Source organism: Pipistrellus hanaki (assembly GCF_964339955.1).
Source record: "Pipistrellus hanaki genome assembly, chromosome: 17".
Lineage (NCBI taxonomy): Eukaryota > Metazoa > Chordata > Mammalia > Chiroptera > Vespertilionidae > Pipistrellus > Pipistrellus hanaki.
Window position 1 is genome coordinate 16,388,195 of NC_140519.1, and position 22,139 is coordinate 16,410,333.

The 22,139-nt window shown below is 39.4% G+C and overlaps 1 protein-coding gene across 6 annotated transcripts in view; it reads left to right on the forward strand.

Moving 5' to 3' along the window:
- The window catches only part of NCOA2 (nuclear receptor coactivator 2), a 255,129-nt gene that overhangs the window by 93,093 nt on the left and 139,897 nt on the right, over positions 1 to 22,139 (forward strand). The gene's annotated exons all lie outside the window — the stretch shown is intronic.

The window sequence follows — 22,139 nt, forward strand, 5'->3', positions numbered from 1 at the left end:
CATTAGTGTAAACAGATGGACCTAGTTTTCACCCCAAAGGGAAATACATTCAGCACCATTAACCCTCCTTTCACTTCCCTCCTTCCCTTTACCCTCAGGTCACCCCTCCTTCTTTCTGACTCTCCTTCCTCCAGAAATCCTATATAATAAAAGCCAAAAATGCAAACTGTCCCCTCAGGCGAGAGTTCCACCAACTGGAAGTTCAACTGCTCACAGGGATGCTCACCAGATTGGAGAGGGTGCATGCTGGGCTGAGGGACACCCCGCTGCCCCATGCACAAATTTCGTGCACTGGGCCTCTAGTGAAACATATAAGGATGCTTCTTGGATTATAAAAGTTGAGTTTCAGTTGAGAGCTATTTTTCTGTGAAATCACCATTTGTTTCTTTAATTAGAAGTTTCTAAGTGTAACTTCTCTGTTGGCATAGCTGGTATTCTTTGGAAATAATTAAAATGAAAACTATTACCAGTCTATACCTTGCATAGGACTTTTGAGTTAGCGTGTCTTTGAGGAGGTATTGCTGGGACAGAGTGGGCTCTGCCTTCCCAGCCCCATTCTTGTGCGCTGGAAGACAGGTAATTGTGTGCATGGGAGTGTGAAGGGGACGTGTTTGGAGATTAAGAGAATGTGTGTTCTCCTGCCTTCTTGTTAGTGGGCTTTGAATTTTGGTTCAAACTTGTATATTCAACTCATCTGGATAGTAGAGTTGCTAGCTTTAGGGAGAAGGTCTCCGATGAGCAGAATTTCACATAAGTGACACTGTAGTAACTTTAGCAATATATGGCATTTGATCTTGGGTCAATTAGTAGGATTTTCACTGGAAGGAAAGTGGCAGAATGTGTATGTTATTTTCTAGGCAGGTGTTGAATTTGCATCTGCTGACCTCGCCAGAATCCCCGTACAGTTAAAATAGCAAATAAAATCAGGCTGTTTCCATTAAACACCTCAGAGTTTATTTTTGAAGTTCACATCATTTATGTCAGTCTCCACTAGTTTTACAACATCTAGTTGTAAGGGATAAGTTAAGTGTTTATTTATAAAATTGTCCATATCTATAAAATTAATTAAGTAGGCCACCCCCCACCAACCCCTCACCCCTGTCATTCTTTGGCATTAGCATATAGAGGTTTCCATTGGGGGTTGTGTTGCTTCCTTGAGACAGAAAAAATGGGGAGAAATCCAGAGACATTAACAGTAAATTTTGCAAATTGTGACTTTAACCTAATTCCATGCATTAGGTTGTCTAAGCACTGTTTGCTACTTCATGAATGATTCATAGGTGTCTACAATCAATGGAAATGTGTTTTGTTTTGTTTTGTTTTTTTTTGGCCTACTCACAATTCTGTCTTTACATCCAAAAGAGCAAAGGGAGAGTAAGAGGTATATAGCATTTCACAGTGGCTACATGGAATTGACCATATACTATAAACGTATGTGGTCCAATTTTGGAGGACCTCTTGAACACGTGTCTCCGTGAGAGGTTGGTTTTTGTGGTGCCGGAGTCTATAGAATTGTTTGCCTTTACTGTTTTTTAAAGGATTGAGAAATACTGAACTGATTTAGAATTCATAGAATTTGAGAACTTCGGTTTCTTTAAACCAACAGTTTGGCCTCTTTGGTGCCAGTGACACAAATTTCATAAGCAGAAGTCATACTCTTGAAATTTTCTGGCCTCCGCCGAAGGACTGGCCGTTTGTTGCCCATCCATGTCAGAGAACTGGAACAGAGTCTTATCGTTCCTCCTGGAGGGGTGAAAGGACTGAGACACAGGAGTGGAGAGAGGTGTGGGGACACTTGTGAAGGTCCTACCAGCGCCTTGATGAGGACTGAGACGTTTGTCTTTATCTAACTATAAAAGAATATCTTTAAAAGAAACGGCTGTGTCACAGTTATTGAACTGGTGGCTTAAATTAGAACAGGCAGAGCAGGGGCCAAAAGGAAACAGTTGATCTTTTAGTTCCTTTCAATTCTTAGTCATTAAAAAAGCTATTTGATCTAGATTTCTAATTCCTTTTATATGGCAGTTTTATTACAGCCCAGAAAATAAACCTCTGTTTTCTAGGTTAGAAGATAGAGTTGAAAATAGAAGATAGTTTTGCACTAATATATTTTGAGAACCATATGGTGGTTACTCATGCTCATTGTTATATTTGAATAGAATGGAAAGTAAAATTCCTTTGACTTGAGTCCAATTAGGCTGGTTGCAGGAGGCTTATCAATATGCAATACGGGCGGTCCCCGGGTTCCATCGGACTTGACGTACGTTGTTTCGTGGTTACATCGCCATTTCCCATTTATTTATTTTTTAAAAAAGTTCTGTCATTTCGACGTATGCACATATGTGCTTTATATTTTTTTATTTATTTACTACAAGTAAATGTCAGAAATTGTTATCTTTCTTTAATTTTTTTTTTTTTTTATTGTTTCACTCCATTACTGCTGTGTGTGCTCCCTGTGAGTGATGGGGGTGCTTATGTGGGTGGGGGCCGACTTGCAGAACAGATCTCCGACGTCACCCGAGGACCTACTGTCGTAGGTTGTGTTTTATTAGCCCAGTGGAATCTAGATTTTAGGTTTTCCTTGAAACTAGATACTGTGGAACATTTACATTTTTTCCTAAGGTAGACGTTTAGTGTTTAATGTTGCTACTGCCTCAAAACATCCACAGAGTTTCGTAATATCTTTATTGTCTTAACACGTAAGTTATTACTTCTTTGAACTTGCTCACTGACATATTTATATTATGTGCCAAGGTCAGGCTCAGACTTTCTCTTTAAAGTACCTTTTGAAGATATAAAATGATACCCTTTTGTGAAATCCCACTGTTGTCTTTTAAATTTATTTTTGTATTAACATACCCTAAATGCCAATGCATATTGCTTTAGGCTATAATGTATGCTCACTATATTTACCAATTTCCCATCTTATTTTTTCCCACCTTATTTTTAAAAGGAAATTACATTTTAAAAATCTGCCTTTCCCATAGTGGCTCATCCCTGAAGCTGTTCAGCCCCAGAGCTACATGCTGCCTGCGTTGCTGGCCACAGTGCCCACAGGCATTCTGGTGGCGGCAGCCTAAGCCCCACCTCAGGAGCCGCACACTCACTTCTTCTGGAGCCTTTCTCATTTTAGGGACAGAAAATAAGGCATTTATGTATTATTTATTTATCCTGATAAATGTGATATCTTTGGCTCGCTGTGCTATTTCTACTTCAGTGCTCCTTTTAATTAAATCATTGTTTTTACTGAAGTCTAGGGTCCTATTTCCTACTAAGTTTCAAGAGCTGATTGAGAAAGCAGCGTAGCCGGTCATTCGTTCAGGTACCACAGTGAGGTTTCACGAGGTGGTTAAGGTTTTCACGGTGTCTTCAAACTGAGATGGATGTAGGTTAGCTTGAGGGGTAGAGAGAGACAAGGAAAAACAAACATTTACCATTACTTTTGGCAAGACGTGGTCCTTGGCCTTGACCTGTGTTGTGTCAGTTTAAACCGTGACTAAATTCTCTGTTAGAAAGTGAAGTGAGTTCTGATGATGCCTAACTCCTCTTTGATTTGAAGTTGAGCATAAACCGCTTTTTGTTTTCAAAGCATTTTATATATTGGGCCATAATGAATATAGTGAAATAAAACTTTGTGTCTTCCAACTCATCTGCTTTTAATTGGATCTTATAATAATTGCAAAGACATTTTGTGCTGCCTTCTTTCTAGTTAAGTGGAAAAAATGATTCTGAACTCAGAAAAGGCGTTTTGATTAACTGATCCCATCAGATACTACAAAATGAGCTTTGTCAGAGTGCTCAAAAGATGTACATCAGGCTGTGAAGAAAACTGAGTTAGAAGCATCCTATTTCGTTAATTTTTTTTTCCATTATATAGAGCAACATGTTTTGTGTTTTCGTCATTTTATTCACAGAACATTTTTAACATTATAGCTGCCCATCTATGTACATATAACTGTACATGTGTCAATACGTCATTAAATATATAAATTTATTTTATTTAAAATAGCATTTCTATATTGCTAAAGATTGATAATCATGATTATGGGCCAATCAGCAGTGTGGTTTTAATACATGGACATGAACGTAGAACCAAGTATTATCCACACAAATCCTGTTTTAGTCATAGTACAAATGGAATAGAAAGTTCTTAGAACTGAAAGATCATTTATAATTGCTAGTGTGTATATTTTCCTTACCAAGTAGTGTTCTAAGCTTTTCTCAAAATAATCCATAACACACACACACACACACACACACACACACACACACAGAAAAAAGAAAGAGAAAACCTATTACAGAGCTGCTATTATTATCTCGTTTTAGAAATGGGGCAAGGGAGGCCTGAGAGGTTCAGCTACTGGCCCAGGGACAGGCACCTCATTTAATTCGCTAGTTAGAGGCAGAATGGGGATTCAGACCCAGTCTGTCATTGGTAGTGTTTTGCCTGTCACAGTTTCTTTTCCTAAAACAAAAGCAGACCATTAAAGCCCCATCCCTAAATTTAGTAATATCAAAATAAAGTTTCGAGCTAACCTAGGTGTGGGTAAGGACATGCCAAGGCTTAGTATTGAGCTCGCCACCCCTCCATCCCGTGAGGACTGCAGCCCCTTCTCATGTGGGTACCATGAAGTTGCTGAACTGTATATCCCATCAGAAGTGACTGTGACTGATTGGTCAACAGGAACATGCAGGTCACAGAAGTGATGGTAAGCTGGGGTTTTTTGTTTTGTTTTTTACTTCAATCAAGTTTACACATATAATTCATTCAATGGGACGTGTTCAGATGTTAGCATTGGTTGTGTTGTTTTGAAGGATGGAAAGGCGGGGGGGGGGGGCGGGGCCCTAGCCCACTTTCTTTTTCACTTAAAAGTTCCCCCTCTTTAAAAATAATTTTAGACGTTTTACTCAATTAAATCTTGAAAAGGGATTTTTTGGAATTCCCATAATAAGAAGTCCTATGACACTTTCACACAAGGAAAGGAATTTTTCAATTCAAAGGCAAATTTCATTTTTTATTTGGAAAAAAAATTAGATTTCTACCTTCCTGAGAGTGACTAGAGAATTCTTTCAATTACTTTTTTAAAAAGCTTAATTTATATTGGAAGTACAGTTTCTATTTCATGTTGACTATATTTCAGATAGTCGTGACCTAAATTAACAGACATGGCATTTACATTTTACAAAATGTTAAAAAATTGTGGCCGCCCTCCCTCTCAGATTTTGCCCACTTTTTTTTCTTTTCTTTCTTCTTCTTTTTCTTTCTCACATCGGGGGAATTGTAGCTGCTCTAAAAGCTCTTAAGTGCTTTTAGCTGCTTCCAGTTTGGGGTGATAATAATTAACATTATGTACCATAAAAATCAAAAAGAGGTTTTAATTACTTACAATCTCAAATTCTCTTCATGTCAGCCGCCCGGGGTTGGAAGACAGAGGAGACAGGTAGGAGTGAAGCCTGGAGAGGAGAGAGGGGCTGGGGATGGCAATGACATTGAGCGGTCCCTCAGACCGCAGGGAGGGTGGCTTGCTCCAGGAGCTGGGCAGCACCAGCAGCTGCAGGCTCTCCAGGTGGGAGTGAGGAGGGGCCTGGCTGCAGGTGGCCACCTAGCTTGCACCGAATTACGTGGCCCACAGTCCAGTCACAGGCAGCCAGATGAGCCCACGAAGTGGAGACGCTGGCCCACAGGGCCGTTTTCAAAGCCTGATTGTGGTTGATGCAAAAGCCAGCATCCCCACGGCGAACCAGAACTGTACCAGCCTCCTGCGATTGTGGGGCGTGGACGGGCCATTTCGGGCTGGGCCAGCCTCTGGACATCAGGGCTCCATGGGAAGGCTTTTAGCAGCTTCAGAAGCGCCCTTAGTGGTTGGTCATCGTCCACGTGGCAAGGCCACTTCAGCCCACGGCAAGAAAGCGTGACCCTCAGCAGCCATGCTGGACGGGGCTGGGGGCTGTGCTCTGCAGAGGAGCTGGTGACCTGGGTGGGGCCCAGGCTCTCGTGTAGGTGCTTCTCCGGGCAGCCATGCTGTCAGTGAAGATAACGGTCTGTCCCCTCATCCTGGAGAGCCACGTGCAGAGCCGCAGTTTGAGGGGAAAGCCCTGGGAGGTGCAGATGATCGGGACTGGGATGGAGACATCCTGCAGCTGCCGCTCCAGGGCAGAGGGTCTGAGGGGTTCAGCCGAGGGTCTCCAGTGTGCTCCTCGGGGACAGGCTCAAGTGGCACCGAAGGGAGAGGAGCCCCATGCACAGAGGGTGAGGAGGGCGCCTGCCAGGCACTGGGACCCTAGACAGCTAATCCCCAACCCCAACTGGTCCAGGAGGGGAGGCTGGCCAGGCAGGGGCTCCAGCAAAGGCAGAAGGGGCCGGGAGGGGACAGGTGGGAATTGGTGCTCTGGACCCAGAGGCCAAGCCATGGCGGCCCCTCTGCCTCTACGTCCACCAGCCCTCCACCAGCTCCTGACAACATTCTTTTAAAATACAACGTGGAAATAATACTTTGATGAATCAAAGTATAAAGAAGTTTTAAGAAGGAACTCTTTTTACAAACCTGCATTTGTCTTGTTCTTTAAATATATTTTATTTAATCAAATTCTTAATACCAGCTTGGGAGAGAGAAATTATTCCCATTTTATAGATGAAAACACTGAGGCTCATAGGAATTAATCCAAGTCATACAGACAGGTGGGCAGCCCTAGAATTTGAACCTGGGACTGTGTATTTCCCAAATCTCTTCTCTTTCTAGCACAGGCAGTCCTCAGGTTACGTTGGACTTGACATACGTTATTTCGTGGTTACGTCACCATCTCCCATTTATTTATTTTTAAAAAGTTCCATCATTTCGATATATATACATATGTACTTTATGTTTTTTTATCATTTATTTACCACAAGTAAAGGTCAGGAATTGCCATCTTTATTTTAAAATTTTTTTACTGTTCCACTTCATTACTGCTGTGTGTGTGCTCCATGGGAGTGATGTAGATGCTTATGTGGGTGGAATTCAAGGTGAAAATCACGTTACGTTGCCGTAGGAACGGCTCTCCGACATAACCCAAGGACCTACTGTATAACATAGAGTAGGGGTGTCGAACTCAATCAGAGAAGGGGCCAAAATCTAAAATCCAGCCTAAATCGTGGGCCGAATGGTTTACTGAACAGTCATAAACTGACAATGTCATAAACTGACAGCGGAGTGCAGTGATGACAGCGCGGTGCGGGCCACATTGCAAGGCCTGGCGGGCTGGATTTGGCCCGCGGGCCTTGTGTTTGACACATGTGACATAGAGCTTCCTCTAGTGATGAAAATGGCAGTTCTTGATTAGTTGAAATCCCTGGTTTGTTTTTCATTGTCCAACCAACCTACACTCTTTTTCCATGTAGTTTCCATTCCCTGGGGAGCAGTTACTGTGCACACAGCAAAGCAGGGATGTGTAAAGTGGACAGAAGCAATGTGTGTGGCCTTTGTCCCACCCACATCTCACAGGGCGGTAGGAGAAATGGCAGATAAACATTAAGTTACATAAATGTGATTACAAAGTAATGTACTAACAAATATAAAAGGATGCATTGTAGTAGGTGTACGGTGTGGGGAGGGCAATGGACACTGGGCCCACTCCTGTCCTTGACACTCTTGACCTTGTGGTTATCTTGCTATGCCATGTCCTAAGACATTACAAAAGGAACAGCTAGAAACGAAACACAGAAATAAGGGTATCCTTTGTTGATGAGACTCAAATGGCACAAAGACAGAAAACTAACTGCTGGTTACAATTTTAGTTGCAAGTATCTTGAGAATGTGGGCTGTTAATGGTGGCTACATTCCAAATCTGGTCCAAGCATATTGTAAATCTCCCTCCTTGGTGCTTTGTATAATGCATGAGTTTATACAAAGCAGCAAGTACATTCTTACTGATTTTAATTTACCTACTCGAGTTTAAGAAGTTATATCTAGTATATTCTCTAATTGAAAACAAGTACCTCTAGTTGATAAAGCATAAAAAGTGGTTAAGTTTGATGGTATGAAAAGTATTACAAAATGTATTACAAGCCGAAACCGGTTTGGCTCAATGGATAGAGCGTCGGTCTGCGGACTGAAAGGTCCCGGGTTCGATTCCGGTCAGGGGCATGTACCTTGGTTGCGGGCATATCCCCAGTGGGGGGTGTGCAGGAGGCAGCTGATCGATGATTCTTTCTCGTCGATGTTTCTAACTCTCTATCCCTCTCTCTTCCTCTCTGTAAAAAATCAATAAAATATATTTTTTTAAAAATGTATTACAAATGTAAGAATATTATATAGGAAGATGTCTTTTTTACAAGTAGTTGCAGGTACATTGAACAGAAAGAATAGAAAAGGTCCAGTTTTATTGAACATCTAAAGTCAGCCCACCCAGAGGCCCCTTTATTCTTGATAACACTTGACTCCGGTCTACTCTTCCTCTTCAATTTCCACCCCCTACCTCCCTATGACACCTGTTCTTCTGTATGTGGTTTTCGTGTATTGAGACAATTCACATAAAGCACTTAGGACAGTGCCTGTCACCTGGGAAGTTGTTTTTTAAGATTAGCTTTTATCTTCCTCATTCTCCTCCCTCCCCTCCTCATCTGCTTCTAGTCCTCATCTCCAACTCCTTCCCGAGTTCAGGTTGAACTACATTTCTGAAAATGTTAGGCCTACAACTCCGCCGAGCTCCACCCATTGCCTAGGCCAGATATTCAACTCCTCTTTTTAATTTTTCCTGCTATCTCTCATCCATTTTGTTACTTAAACTTCTTAACTTATACTGGTAGAGAGTAAGGCAAAACTTCTTTTCTGAGTAACAACCAAATAATCATTGTTCACACACAAACACGCACACTTGCGCACAGTGAGTACATCAGAAAACCAGGCACTGGATCACTCAGAATAGTCACCGCACACCAGAAAAATCCCATTGCGTGGCTTCATTATTATACCAGACCCAGAGCTGGCTGCTGGCACTGTAATTAGTGATAACAGTAGTTATCCTGCCACCCATGGAATCATATATATATATATATATATATATATATGTGTGTGTGTGTGTGTGTGTGTGTGTGTGTGTGTGTGTGTGTGTGATTAATATATATATATATATATATATATATATATATATATATATATATATCAGAGAGGAAGGGAGAGGGAGAGAGAGATAGAAACATCAGTGACATCAATGATAAGATGATAAGAGACAATCATCAATGGGCTGCCTCCCTCACAGCCTCTAATGGGGATCAAACCCACAACTGGGCATGTGCCCTGACTGGGAAGCTAGCCATGGTCTCCTGGTTCATGGGTTGATGCTTAACCACTGAACTACACTGGCTGGTTCAGTCCTTTATTGGACAAGATTTTGTAGTTGTTGATATGTGTGTGATAATATACTTTCACTAATCTTTATTATCAATCTGTGTGCATCCAGTTGAATATAATGAACTTGTATTAACATGAACCCTATGCTGAGATGCTGAATTAAATTATATTTTCCCTTTACATTGATGTTCAATAGAATATCCTGAAAGGAAGTTAGAATATAATGTGTTTGTAAGCCCTTAACCATTTGTTGGGATTAGTAGACATTCTGTATTACCACCTACTCCTTACAAAGTTCCATCAATTTGTACTAGCATTAAATATTCAGATCGTCCTAAGGATGTAAGATCTTAACTAATAAATATAAAATTATATTTATAATGTTATATTTACTAAAATAGGAGATTATGGTCACATATTTTTAGGAGTGCTTTGAATAATAATGAGCCAAATTTGGTGGGGGTCACATAGCTTGGCATCTTATGAGCATTCTGATCAATAGTGGTTTCATTGTATAATATCCATTTGCAGGTGTAAGAACCAGAAATTCTGAAGCAGAATGCTTTTTCAGAACAGGGACTCTGAGGATCTGGGAGACATACCCACTGTCAAGCCACTTAGTCCCCAGCGTTGGCCATGGTGTTAGGGCAGGACACCGGGGCAGAGACCTCATTGCTCTCTCCTCCGAGGACTCTGATTCTGGTCATGTGGCTGCTTTTGCTGCCCCTCTCAAGAAAACCCAGGGGGATGAAGAGTTTCCTAGTATAGAGCTTTTCTGGAAATACCCCCTAGCCGCTTGCAGTTAACTCACCGTTTCCCTGAGCTACTGGAGGCCACAGCATAGTGTTTTCTGTATCAGCAGCTGCTCATGATCCCTGACTAGAGCAGGGATCTAAGTTACTACAGAAACCTGGATTTTCATACATTTTTCTTCTATTTTAATAGCTGGCTCACGATGCTTAGTTAGCATCTTCCTCAGACATAGGCAGGGTGATACGTACCCCTTCCCTTCGTCTGCAGGGAGCTGTATCTGATGAGGCGTTCTCTCCACACAGCCAGGCACATGCCCTTGTGCAATGAGAAGCCACCAGCAGTGTCATACAAAACCCTCCCGCAGGAAGAAGGGGCTGCTGGGCTGCATAGTGCGGGTACTAGCACTCAAACCAGATTTTCCTTTGTCCTATTGTTCTTTCTATTGTACTCTAAAATGCCTTCCTTTCAAATCTTTCCCTACCTCCAGCAAAAGAAATATAGCTTAGATTATCTCCCAATTTTGTAACATTTCATGGACACTTTATTCAGAAAAATGGGCTCCGCCCTTCTTCCTCACCCATCGGGAAGTACAATAGTTGGAGGATGGAGTATAAAATTCAGAATTCTTACTAGTACATCTTGCAAGAAATGGGGAAGAATTCTACATAAGCAAGCCTGAGCCTAGCTGATCAAGTTGATCATCTAGAACACAAATGAATTTTGATGCCTAGTTATAGGCTAACATGGGCAGATGATTGCTGATGTGTGGCCTGGACCCAAAAGAAACTCAGTGCCAACCAACCTGAACAAAACCAGAGTTTGCTTCCTCACCTTAGTGGGAGCTTAAGGCTGCAGCTGGCTCTGGGCACATCTGGATGGAAGGATTTAATGATATCATCAGAACCGGCTCTTTTTTTTTGTCTCCACTTTCCGCTGTATTGGCTCCTTTTTTGAATTAGGAAGGTCCTGACTGCTCTGGCTTACATCATTTTAATGGCCGCTGTTTCTCTTTACAGAGAGCACTCTCCTGTCAGCTCCAACAACAGTCACAGGACCCACTCATTGGTCCAGCTTCTATTTCCCGCCTGTGTTTGAACCAGCCCTGCGCAGGGTCCTGGGGTGGTTCCTAGTCACAGAATGGGCTGTGAGGAAGGGTGTGTGTCAGTTCCATCGGGAACTAACTACCAGGCCTGACAGTGAGGATTGTTCGCCTCTATCGGAGACAGGCAGCCAGGACTACGGTTTGTGTGTTTTGAGTTTCTTCAACTAATTCTTTTCAAGCCGGGAGCCTAGAAAACTGCTGATGGGAATTATTCAGACACCGGAAATGCCAATAATTAGCATTTTCTTATCAAAGCCACAAATCTGTGTTGAGTGCTCACGCTATGCCATTCATCTCATAGCTAGATGCACTAGCTATGAGAAAAGACATGTTTTACTCATTTGGAGCTTATATTATCATGGAGATGATGGCATATACTAGTAAAACGGTAGAGGATAAGCAGTTCTGTGGTTGAGGGGAAAAAAACAGGGAAAGGGGGCACTTCCAGGCTGAGAGGACAGCAGGCACAAAGGCCCAGAGAGAGAGAGAGAGAGAGAGAGAAGAGAGAGAGAGAGAGAGAGAGAGAGAGAGAGAGAGAGAGAGAGAGAGAGAGAGAGAAATTAACGGAATTAGTCTCTTTACGTGCAACAGAAGTAGTCAGAGACCACAATGGCCAAGGTTAGTGGGCCTGATCACCTTAGAGTCTTTCACTAGCTAAGGAATTTTTACTTTAATCTTGAGTACCATGGGGGTCCATTGACAAAGCTGATGCTGGGAAATGAAATGAGGAAACTTGTGTTTTAGAATGAATATTCTGCACTGGGCTGAATAGGCTGGAGGCTGAGGCATATTTAGGCCATTAAGTAATCCAGGTGAGATGATGGTGCAAAACGAGGGGATGGGTGATGGGGAGGAGGAGCTCTGAGTGATGCTGACAGGTTGGTAGGGAAGTATAAATGGATGCTCAGGGAGGGAGGGATCATTCCAGATCCCACAAAAGACCAGGCCTGTCTCCTTTGGATATCTAGGCCAGTGTTTTTCAACCTTTTTTGGGCAAAGGCACACTTGTTTCATGAAAAAAATCACGAGGCACACCACCATTAGAAAATGTTAAAAAATTTAACTCTGTGCCTATATTGACTATATATAAAGTAATTCTCTTGAATAGGAATCAAATAAACACAAAGAAAGTATTTTATAATTACTTTATTATGAAATATTAAGTAAACAAAATAGTGAAAAATTATAAAATTCTTGTCTTGTCTGCACCTACGGCACACCAGGCAACAAGTGTGCCGCGGAACAGCGGTTGAAAAACGCTGATCTAGGCTCCCTATGATCCATCTACATCATTCCATTAACAAAACGACCCTGTTTCCCCGAAAATAAGACAGTGTCTTATATTAATTTTTGCTCCCAAAGATGTGCTAGGTCTTATTTTCAGGGGATGTCTTATTTTTCCATGAAGAAGAATACGGTACACATTTATTGTTAAATGAAAATAAAGGAAATTTACAATATTACCTGTATATGGTACGGTAGTACGGTAATTGTCAACACAAACCAGACAAACTGTGAATCCTACAGTATCAAGAATTTACTCATTTATTCAATGACAATCATGTCATCATCTTCTGGAACATCATCATAACAATCCAATTCCTGACTTTCCTGGTGAATTTCTTGTGACTCCATTTCTTTCAGAATCAGTGGACCAAATCTCTCATGTTTAGTTTGGGGGGGGGGCTTATTTTCTGGGGGATGCCTTATATTTCACTCAGAAGGAAACCTGTAAGTAGGTCTTATTTTCGGAGGATGTCTTATTTTCGGGGAAACACGGTAGTAGATTTTTCTATATTTACAACAATATGAATATGGGAATGTGCATAGCAGTATTATTCAGAGTAGCCAAAAACTAAAAACAATGCAAAGGTACATAAGCTGATGAATAGATAAATAAAATGTGTTATACACATACTATAGATTATTATTTGACAATAAGAGGAAATGAAGTACTGATACATGGATTATTCATTTTGGCTATAGTATATTTATATTCTTGTTATTGATTATAAAATTATTTTACTTGTAAAATGAGACAGCAAAATGTAAGGTAGAATGTAATACAGAATGAAAAGTTATGAGATTTTACAACGCCACATGTATGTAGTTGATGTTTATGTTTTTTAAAAGTCTATGTATCAGCATTTCAGAGAATTGTTTTGAAATTAGTTGGTGTACTTATGCTTAAAATTTGGCACTCAAAAATCTTTGCTGCAGTATTTTTGAATTAGCTTCTGAAATCCCCTCAATTTGCTACCCTTTAATGTTAATCTTTCCCCCCCCCCCAAGAGCAAGTCCCTCATCTAAGAGGCTAGAGGATTTATTTCTCTTTCCTGAGATTTTCCTTCCCTTATCTTTTTAATTGCAGTGCTGTTATGGGTCCTGTCCCCAATTTTTCTCTTCATTTTTCTCTTCCTTTTAATTTAGGCATATCCATTTCATATTAGTGAATGTGCCTTTTTGTATTGGAGGAAGAGATTGGTATTCTCAAAGTATTGTAAAATTCTTCTATTTAAATTAATGGCAAATGTTGAAATATATCTGATAATTAGGAAATCATTAATAGAAAGAAGAACAATTCTAAATACTTTCAAAAGTCTTTTCAGTCAATATTTTACCTTCTAAGTTGACAAAAAAAAAACTCTTTAGAAGTTTAATATTATTTTAAGCAGAGTGAACTTATTTTGTGGGCAAAATATTTCTGCCATACCACTAGCCCACATAGCCTTTATAAGTTTCAGAAGTGTTCTTTTTAAGCATAGGAGCCACCATCTATCTAGATATCTGTAACCACTATATAGCTGTAACACTTGCAATTATTTTCAATGGAGAACATGTCCTCTGTTTGTCACAACTGCTCCCTTCTAGTTCTCTGGAAGAATTACCAATTAGAGTCTAGTTCTTTGTGTAATGTTCTAATTAATCAGGAAAACAAGATTTGCTTTTAAATCCATGTGAAAGCCCTTGCTAATTAGAAACATTAAGTCAAAATTTCATATTTTCTTCACTTAACTTGTTCCTCTTTAATGAGCTGGGTTTTAAAAAAAAAATTAGAGTAATATTACATTGATTTAATTTGTTTTAATATATCAGATTCCTACATCTAAAATAATTTCTAGAACTTGTTCATTTGTACTGTCAGATTAGATTATTCGCATTAAAATGGGGCTCAGAGGGGTTCTTTTAAATATTAAATTCTTCCATATTGAAAATAAAACTCAGATTTACATGATTCATATAGTATTTTTCAGTGTACAATTATTTTATCAGCTGAACTGCAAGTATATGTTGATACTTTCTTTGTTTTTATTCCACCCTTGCATGCTTTCCCATAATTCCTACTGAATTTATGGTGATGACTTCAATTTGCTGGCAATTTTTATGAATAATTAAGGATAGAGTTTAACATAAAGTTTAATAACTGTAATGAGAGAAGTAAAACTGTAAAATGAGAGAATTTTAGAAATGGCATGTTCGTACTTTGTGAAATTTTGGGTTGTTTGCTAATTTAAAATGATCAGAACCACAGATCACTGTTGCCTGCTGAAAGAGCCTTTTTGTTAGATCCACATGGGCTTTTTTTATTTTTATTTTTATTTTTTTTTATGTTTCATTGATTTTTAGAGAGAGGAAGGGAGAGGAATAGAGAGTTAGAAACATCAATGAGAGAGAATCATTGATTGGATGCCTCCTGCACACCCCCCACTGGGGATTTGCCCGCAACCAAGGTACATGCCCTTGACTGGAATCAAACCCTTCAGTCTGCAGGCTGACGCTCTATCCACTGAGCCAAACCAATTAAGGCCACATGGGCTTTTTATACCCAAACATTTTTTTTTAATATATTTTATTGATTTTGTACAGAGAGGAAGGGAGAGAGATAGAGAGTTAGAAACATCGATGAGAGTCATCCATCAGCTGCCTCTTGCACACCTCTACTGGGGATATGCCCGCAACCAAGGTACATGCCCTTGACCAGAATCGAACCCAGGACCCTTCAGTCCCCAAACCGACACTCCATCCACTGAGCCAAACCGGTTTTGGCATATACCAAAACATTTTGATATGTTTAATCGCAGTGTGAATCTGTTTGGTCTGACTCACTGTGACAGCTCTCCAAGCCTGAATCCCAGTCATGGGAGACTGTTGCATCCATGCTTCCATTGTGAACATTCAAGGTGAAATGATTGGGATTAGTGAGCACAGTGAAAAAAATATAATAGTCGAGTTCACTTAGTGACAATGAAATTTACATCTTGAGTATGAATACCTTCCTTTTAAATGTGAATTGTTGGGTTATAAGCCATCAATGATTTCGTAAAGGAGTGTTAGAATAATTATTCTAGTCTAAAAGTCTTTGGGAGAATTAAGTATTTTGGGGAAATTCAGTCTTTTTGCTAAATGTGGAAATAAATATTACTTGCCTAATCATTGGATTTGGAGATAGCCTTCATGCTTTTGTGTAGACTTCCGACTGAGGAGTGCCAACATTGTTCAGAGTGTTGTTCTAAGATGTCTTAAACGGATAGAATTTTGTGATTGGTAATGAATGGGAAAATATACTGTAAACTTTTGACCCTTTTTACAAAAAGCTGGGGATGTGTAAAGCACCTACAGATGGCAAGTTTTAGTGTCAAGATTTAGTCAACCCTCACCCTTCACAGCAATTACGATCAGGTTACACCCTGTACACTTTGGGGACTTCAACGTTTTAATGTTGGATCTGAATTGCCTTTCGGTACTTGTATTATTAGAAAACTATCAAGCATATTTAACCTAAAAAAAATTCAGCTTTAGTTAAATGTTTCCTTGACATACTTTCTTCCTTTCTTTGGCATAAAGTCATAAGTTAAAACCACTTGGACTCTGAAATTTCTGAGATGTTTGCTAACTGCCTTAGGCTACTCTTATCATCATTTTAAATTACAGGTAAAGTTTGGCAGTAAGTAGTTACTGATTAATTCTTCCCACTGTAATAAACTTAGAAGATTTACAAACAGTTATTAAAAGCAGTTCAGGGGTCAGTTTTTAAATTTAAAATACCAAAGGTAATATTTGTCTAGTAAAATGCATAAATAGCTACATACATTGTGTAAGTTGGTTTGCAACTAATGTCTTTCTCTGTAATATTTCTGGTGGCATTAGAAATGACTGTAAGAACTGGGGATGAAAAGATCATTTTCTTTGAACACATTTATATGTGTTTAATAAATCTCCACAGATTGAACAATAAAAATATTTTTATTTTACATTTCCAAAGAGTATTTCTATTTAGGAAATTACTATATAGTTCTCTCTCTCTCTTTTTTTTTTTTTTTTTTTTTAGCATTAAACATGCAGTTTAATGTTATTTCTAACATGAAGTCCCTTTGTTTGATTGGGTCAAATGAAGGCTTGAAACTATATTATTTATGGTTTCTACAGATGCCCTAACCCCAACCACTAGTGTTTCCTCTCCCTGTGTTCCCTCTTCACTTACCCTCCCTCTGTCCCCTCTTTTGCGTTGATTTGTAATCTGACTCTTGGGACAGATGTTAGGAGGTGGAGCAAAAGGATCTCTGCTCTCGGGCCCATCAGTTATCAGACTCCTGTATTAACTCTATAATCAGGAGAAAATTCTTTGGCCATTTAAGATGGCTGTTATCAAAGGAGACCGCACGTGGTAACACGATGACAGAAGCTATGGGAGAAGAGAGTTAGATGCCACCAGCATGTTTCAGAGGAGGGGGTAGGGTTTTTCATGTTGAAGCATGTACTTTGCTTTGACTAAATCTGCCTTGATTTCGGTAAACATCCCTCCTTTTTAGGGACGAACCAGTGCATTTTAGCCATGTCTGTACCTGCAGCCGAATACTGGCGATGAAAGTTTATAGGCAATTTAAAGATGAGAGAAGAAAAGTGAAAAAGCCTGATGTTCAGAGATCACACAGATTTGGCCAACTTTGAACACATTTTGAAATATTAAAAAAAAAAAAAAAAAAAAGTGTGTCCTTTCAAAATTCCATATTTTAAGTATTTATAGGTAAATTTCTATACAGTGGATAACAGTAGTCTCAAAATTTGTACTTTTTAATATTTCTTTTCTTCTGGTAATTATTCACGTGCCCAGAATCCTTACAGATTTCCAACGTCCTTATCCAGTTAACTAGAATCTCTACAAAATACTTTGTATGGAGAGTGAAAGGGCTTTAGCTGGGACCTTCCTTCACTAGGCGGCGACGTTCGGGAGCAGGGAGAGGCCTGGCAGTGACTGGAGGAGCCATGTTCGCAGGCGCAGGCTGAGCCGGCGCAGACACGTGCGGTCCGGAGCGAGTGATCATTAGGTCATCCTGGTGCTGCCACGGCCCTGTCCCTCCGCGGGGATCCGGCCACACCGCCCTCCTCCCCCTTTGTCTGAGGCTGGGCAGGGCAGAGCGCTGACAGGATCCTGGTTTTACTTTTTGATGTTGAAAGCACTCACGTGTAAGCTCTGGAAAACACTTAAATCACTCTGTTTTCCCCATAGTCAAGTCCAGCGGGGGCAGCTTTTAGTCATGTACAGCTTAAGGAGTTGAGTATTTGTTCCCCTAAAAAAAAAATCTTACTTTATTAAAAGCATTTCATTTAAAAAGGGGAAAGAGCTGCTCAGTTTTCCCATTAGAGAGCACAAAAGAAAGAGGGTAATGACTGCTTATTACACAATCCTCACATAAGCGTCGCCGTTTAAATTTGCAACCAGAGTACCAATTACAGGTACATTTAGTCGGTTGAAACATGTAAAAATTAATATTAATAATCTCAGTCGCCTTGACAGTACTCTCTGGTGCTTAACTTTGCTCCTACTTCTTTAAGCTTATTATTTTCAATTAACTAAAGAAGGAAAAAGTTCATGGCAAATCTGTCATTTACTGTGCTGCATCTTGTATATAATCAAGACCAGAAGTGAATGTTTACTGTTTGAAAGCTGGCAAAACTACTTTTTTTTTTTTTTTAAAGCAGATGCATGTATTGCTTTTTTTTTTTTTAATGTGACAAGATATATATTCAACATATATCTTCCTTTTTACTTTACACCACAAACAAAACATTTATTAAATCAGTATTCTAAAGCATATTCATATATTTTTTAGTGGCTAAGTTGATCTGCTTTGAAAAAATCCTGCAAAAACAGTACTCTGCTCTAATAAATATGGGGTAGGTAATTCATCATTGTTGTCTTTATCTTTACACTAATTGCTCATAGGCATGTGAACAAAACAAATGAATTCAAGCATGATTACATATGACGTTCCTTTTGACTAACTATGTAAGCATATTTACTTGAACAGAGAGTATTAATGTCAATTGATTAGGCAGATCGGTTTCCTTATGCACCAGAAAAGTAAATGTAAGTTTCTTCAATGAGAGTAACACTAAATAGTTCATTTCCATTTTACCTTATTGTTATTAGAATGGGTAGGGGAGCCCGGTGGCAGAAAAGACTAATGCAGAACTGTTCATCTTCATTTTTTTACTTTTAAAGAAAAATAATGCATTTATATAGCAAAGAAGTGCAGGATGTGTGGGACAGGACTGAACACAATTCCAGGTATTAGGATATGATTTCCACCAGTGACTCGAAGCTGTCTGCTTTATGGTAATAAATAGCTTGCATGTCAGTTGACTGTACTGTAAATCATCTTTAGTTCTTAACATCTTCATTTTAGAGTTGGAAGAGGCTCTAGGAGTCATTTCAATCCTTTGAGTTAAGGCCCATAGTTTAGTGAACAATTTTATGGCTGTTTCATAGTTACCTATGGGCTGTGCTTGGTCATGAATCCAGGTTTTCACCTTCTCAGTTCAGTGGTTCATGTTACCAAACCATGGTGCCTTCCTAACTGCTTCTGTAGATGAAACATTTTCACTGGTTGCTGTTAGTCAAACTGGTGTATTTACTACAGAGAACAGATCAGTAGTTGCCAGAGGGTAGGGGTTGGAGGGGTAATAATTTCACAATATATGTAAATCAAACAATAACGTGGTATATGTTGAATCTGGCAAAATTACTAATTAGGGTTTTAGTTGATATGTGCATATGTATTTTAAAATTTTTATTGTTCCACCCACTTATGTGTTTATTGGTTGCTTCTTGTATGTGCCCTGATAAGAGATCGAACCAGCAACCTTGGTGTATCAGGATGACACTCTAACCAACTGAGCTACCCATCCGGGGCCTGTGTATATGTATTTTTAAAACCTCTCTTATAATCTAAGGCATTCTTAAATTATTAGGTTGAAAATTAAAGTTTCAACAATGGCACACCTATGCATTTTTATTATGGACAAATTTAGGTAAACTTGCTTTAAATCAGAATGTGGATTATGTGGTCCTGGCCATGTGACACAATTGGTTGGGTGTCATCCTGGGCACCGAGCGGTGGCTGATTTGATTCCAGGTCAGGGCACATGTCTGGGTTGCAGGCCCAGTCCCCAGGAGGTGGGCGTGCTGGAGGCAGCCGATCAATGTTTTACTCTCACATCCATGTTTCTCTCTCCTTCTCCCTTCCTCTCTCTCTAAAAATCAACAAAAATATATTTTGTAAAAAGGATGTAGATATGTGTATGTTGCATGTTGATTAAAGTTGTTAATTGACTTGTCTTTGTTTCTAGTGAAAAATTGGAAATACTGGTATGAAAGTTAGGATTTAAGTTGAAGACACAACCTCTTTAAAAGATTTTCTCTTCTTACATTTATTTGTTTGATGCTACAGTTTTTGTTTTGGCTATAAGAATACAATGGTGCCTCACACAACGAACTTAATTCGTTCCAGGAGCAAGCTTGTTATGCGAAAAGTTCGTTATGTGAAACGCGTTTTCCCATAACAATACATGTTAAAAAAAATAATTCGTTCTGTAGCATAAAATATGCTAAGATGACATAAAAAAAATATGCTAAGATGACATATTTTTATTTAGATACATCTAAAAACATAATTTTTTTTAAAAAAAACACACATTTTTTTAATTTTAAGAGACTAAGTAGAGTCTACCGAATCTTGCACATCTTCATCCATTTTCTGCTTTTTGGCCGATGGTTTCATGAAAAACCTGTCCAAAGTTCGCTGTGCGAGGCGTTCGTTATGCGAGGCACCACTGTAATAGAATGATGCCAGTATTTGCCTATAGGAAATAATCAGCACAGCCACGAATGTAGATGCTGAGTACCGTTCTTTTATGGCAAGTGTGTGTAAGTGTTAATGAGGATCAGTGGCATGATTGCAGTTGTTATAAGAAAGACCTGTCCGTCTTGGCTGTGAAATATATGAACTCAACTTGGAATGTTATGATGCTATTAAGAATTATTTTTTCGCCGAAACCAGTTTGGCTCAGTGGATAGAGCGTCGGTCTGCGGACTGAAAGGTCCTGGGTTCGATTCCGGTCAAGGGCATGTACTTTGGTTGCTGGCACATCCCCAGTAGGGGGTGTGCAGGAGGCAGCTGATCAATGATTCTCTCTCATCGATGTTTCTTAACTCCCTATCCCTCTCTCTTCCTCTCTGTAAAAAATCAATTAAAAATTTTTTTTAAAAATTATATTTTCAAGGCTGAAATAATGAAAAATATTTTTGTAGTGCCATTAGTTAGAAATACTGAGATTTAATTTTATACAACTAATTTTAAAAAATTGGATTTTGTTCAAATATTCCAATAAATAAATACATCACAGTTTTATATGGTATCTTCAAATTGTGGAAATATAAGTGCTTCCCTCCTTTTTTTTTTATTTTATTTTTTTTACATTTTCCAATTTTTTACATTTTTTTCTAGTGAACATTTTTCTTATAAAAATAATAGAAGGAAATAGAATTATAAATAAACATTCTTATAGATAAGCTGAAGAGATAGCTGATAATATTGTGCTTATAGTTTATTTTTAAATATGTTTTTATTGATTTCAGAGAGAGGCAGGGACAGGAAGAGATAGAAGCACCAGTGATGAGAGAGAATAATTGTTCTTCTGCCTCCTACATGTCCCCTATTGGGATCCAGCCTGCAGTCCAGGCATGTGCCCTGACTGGGAGTGGAACTGTGACCTCCTGGTTCATGGGTCGGCTCTCAACCACTGAACCACACCAGCCGGGCGTATTTATACTTTTTTAAGCTTAAAAGGACCCATTCACCAGAAAGATATTTATTCAATTTTATTGTTTAACCGGTGAAACTATACTTGTAGTTTTTCCTCCAATAACTGGTTATACTTCCCATTAAAAGTACAGAATTTGTACAGAATTCCTATAAGGTTCTGTTCCATTTTACTTGCACTAACTCATTTAATACTACAGCCCTTCCAGGTTGTGGTGGTGGAACTGAGACGTGGAGAGGTGAAATAATGTTTCTGAAGTAACACACCTAGTAAGTAAGCAGTACAGCCAGGGTTTGAATAGGCCTGGCACCCGAGCCCACAATATTCAGTATTATTTAGTAGTTACCTAGACTTTGAATTGTGGTATAGAAAATGTGACCTAGAAAGAAAAGATAGAGGGAAAAAGAGTCAAGTGATACCTAATATGTAAGATTTTGCCTAGAAACAATACATGCATACGTTTTCATTTGTTGCCACATCATGTAAAAATGGCCGGATTCAGTATCATTAAAGTTAGAGGGTACATTTTAGGCAAATTGGCCTACTGGAAATTAGCTTTCAGAGGTGGGTCTCGGTGAGCTTCCCAGGTCACCGAAGTGGTGAGGCAGTTAGAGATGTGTGGCTCTGCTGAGTGGGAGGGATGGGACTTGTCTATTAAGTCAGTTGAGGACAGAGAACAAGCAAATGTTGATTTAAAGAATAAACTCTAGGAGATCACAGGACAGACTCCAAATAGTGGAAATTGATTTCAGGAGCAGCTGTTTCTCAGATGGGCAGCTCTACCTAGCAGGAGCATCAGGGATTTATAACAGAAGTTAATAATTCCTCTGAAAAACGAGGTACGCCAGCTA